This window comes from Mustela erminea, chromosome 5 (genome assembly GCF_009829155.1).
Source record: "Mustela erminea isolate mMusErm1 chromosome 5, mMusErm1.Pri, whole genome shotgun sequence".
Lineage (NCBI taxonomy): Eukaryota > Metazoa > Chordata > Mammalia > Carnivora > Mustelidae > Mustela > Mustela erminea.
The window spans coordinates 84,779,680-84,782,703 of record NC_045618.1 but is presented as its reverse complement, the minus strand read 5'-3'; the positions used below and the strand labels follow the sequence as shown (position 1 = coordinate 84,782,703).

General features: G+C 48.8%; 1 pseudogene; it reads left to right on the top strand.

Annotated features, from left to right (window-relative positions):
- Positions 1-207: 207 nt before the first annotated feature.
- Positions 208-2,778, top strand: LOC116590199 (annotated as a pseudogene).
- The last annotated feature ends 246 nt before the right edge of the window (positions 2,779-3,024 follow it).

Sequence of the window (3,024 nt, the reverse complement as noted above, 5' to 3'; positions counted from 1 at the left end):
GAAGTCCCTACCCGGGCCTAAGTGGTTTGGCCCTAGGTGTCTCTCTGATCTCACCTCCTTTAACTTCCCTTCTTCCACCGCTTTACTTCAGCCTGTGTCCTCTGACGTGATGTGCTGACCCCACCTTGGGACTTTGCCCTTGCTCCTCTGTCTGACCAAGCCGGGTGAGGGGCCTCTGGTGGTACACAGTCTGGGAAAGAAGGCCGTATGACCTCAAGGAACCAGCTTTCTGGACTGGAGGCAGAGTAGGAAGAGGAGTTACCAGATGACTTCTGGAGGCTTCATGAAGGATTCTGGAGATGATGATATCAAGAGGACAATCAGACACAGTGGGCGAGATGGGCCTTGGCTTTGACAGTCAGTGCAGAGAAGCCAAAGAGCCAAGAAGGAAGCACTGAGGAGTCACCAGACCTGTGAGGGGCCTCCTGAGAATTCGAGTCCTCCAAAGATCAACACTGCTGGCAGCTCTCAGAAGGCCCTAGAAGAAAAGGCACTGCTATGGTCAGGACTGGAGGGTGATGGCTCTGATGCTCTAAAAGTCCATGTGTCAATCTCTTGAGCGCACACACAAACATTCCCTAGGGTCCAGGAGAGGCAGGGCCAGTCCCGGCGGTGAAAGAGACTCCCTTGTGAGTGGCTGCTGATGGAAGATGAGCTGCTCAGGGAGGCCAACATCACAGAGGGCCATGACCTACCTTTATCAGAGACGACATGTTGTCACCACCCTAACATGAGTTCGCTCCTTGGTGAGTTACAGGTATACACCAGGTGGAGTTATCACACCAAGGAGACTTTATTTGCAGCAAATAAGGAGATCATGGGATATTACTTCCAAAGCCATGACTCCCCAAGCAGGGGTGAGCAGCTTTTTAAATTTAGGGTTTAGGATGAATATTCAGAAAGGGGAGATTTGTGACAGTAGTAAAGGCAGGTGGGTGAAAGGTAGCAAGGCCCATTTATAAAACTTGTCCACGGGGTGCCTGGGTGGCTCAGTGGGTTTAGCCTCTGCCTTTGGCTCAGGTCATGATCCCAGGGTCCTGGGATCGAGCCCCACATCAGGCTCTCTGCTCAGCAGGGAGCCTGCTTCCCCCTTCTGTCTGCCTGCCTCTCTGCCTACTTGTGATCTCTCTTTCTTTCTGTCAAATAAATAAAAAAGATCTTAAAAAAAAAAAAGAAAACTTGCCCACATATGTATATATACATATCTTTATGTTATATTAATGAAGCTTCTGCTTCTGCTAGGATGGAGACTTTGTAATGAAGCAGCTGTAACTGTCGGTAGAAGGCATTGTGGGCATCCTCTGAGAGCTGGTACAAACTGGACGGTGTCTTGGGTTCCTTATCTCGGATTAGGAATGCAGGGTTAGCTTACTTTTGAAATAGCACTGGGAGTTTTACCACTGATTTATTGTCCGTGATATCCTATTTCCTGGCCTGGTGGAGACTGTTAGTTTTTTCATTCCCTTTGTTCCCTTAAAATCCATAACTACTGTGGTTTTTGCTTTTTTTTTTTTTTTTTTTTTTTTTGTAATTCTGACACCTTCCAGAAACTTCTTTGAGAAGTATTTTTGGGCAAGTAGCGCATAGATCATGGGGAATAGCTGGAGGCCTAAAATGACTTCTCTAGTGTCGCGGAAGATAAGTCTCATCTTTCTTTTTCTGGGGACCCCTAACTCCTGCTTAGAGCAGAAGTAGCTCAAGCCTGCCAGAAAGAAGCCGGCTTGCAAGAAGCAGGAGTTCCCAGAGCACAGGATCACTTGTTACTCAGTGACAGTGCTCCTGGCTGGTGGAGCCCGGCCCCAAGGCAGAGAACTTCGGAGGAGAAGCACTTGATCCTGCTTCCACTGCCTTAGCCTTGATGTCTGTGCTGGGGCTGGGTCTGTCTTCTACCCTGCTCACAGCTCATGTGATGCCATCACTTTTAGTGATGCTATGTCATTTGAAGAATGGGTTCCCTCAGGGTGGCCCTACAAAGGTCTCTGTTCTGAAGGACTTCTTGTTGACCCATTGCCCAGCCTGGTCCTGGTGCAATGGAACCAGCATGAGTTTGCTCCTTGGTGAGTCATGGAAACTGCCTCAGATGACTTGTCGCACAAAGAAAACTTTATTTGCAGCAAATAATATCAGAGGAAGGGGGATGAATGAGTACCTTTTGTTTAGGGTTAGGATGAATATTCAGAGAGGGAAGACTTCTGGTGGTATGTGGAGGCCAATGTAAGGTCGTGCCTGAGCCTCAAAGAAACACGCCTAGACACATTGTATGGTTATGTAAATGAGGCTGACGCTCCTCCATGGGCAGATATTTTAGTATTATGATGAGGTAAAGGCTGCCATCCCATGGGTTACTTCCCAGTCCATCTGCATAAGCTCCAGTCAGGGGTTTAGCTCAAACTGCCTGGGTGGTCTGGGGTGGGCTGGCTCCAGGCCTTGTCAGGGGACTTGCCATCACATGAGGAGTGGTTTTGGGTTTTATTCGTCTGAGTTAGGAGGTTAACCAGAAAGAAAAGCTCAAGGAAAAATGTAAGGCAGCAGTTAGTGAGTACAGGCAGGTGGGCAATGAAGATCGAGCTGGTTGACGCTGGAACCTGTTAGAGACATAGCTTATGCCCCTGCTTGACCTTCAAGATCATCTTTGAGGCCTGCAAGAAAGGCATCACTGCCCACATGCTGTGGCCACCACCTGGGCCCTGGGCCCTGGGCCACCGCCTCCTGAGTGCCTCCCTGCTCTGGGCCCTGACCTTGGACCAGGGCACTGGCAGCCGACGAAGACATGTCTAGTCCTGAGAAATCTCCCCTGCCCTGACTCTGGGGTTCTTGACGTTGTCCCTCCATTACCTGCTTCTCTTCTTTGTTGTCCAATCTTGGCCCAACCCTTTTCTATATTTTTTTTCTTCTGTCTTTCCTCCTGTGTTTGAATCTAACAAAATAAAATGCCTCTCCGTGCCTGCCTCTCTCCTTTTCTTTCTCTCACTTTCTTAGCCTCTTATTTATTACTGAGCTCTTATCCTGTACAGAGGACTATTT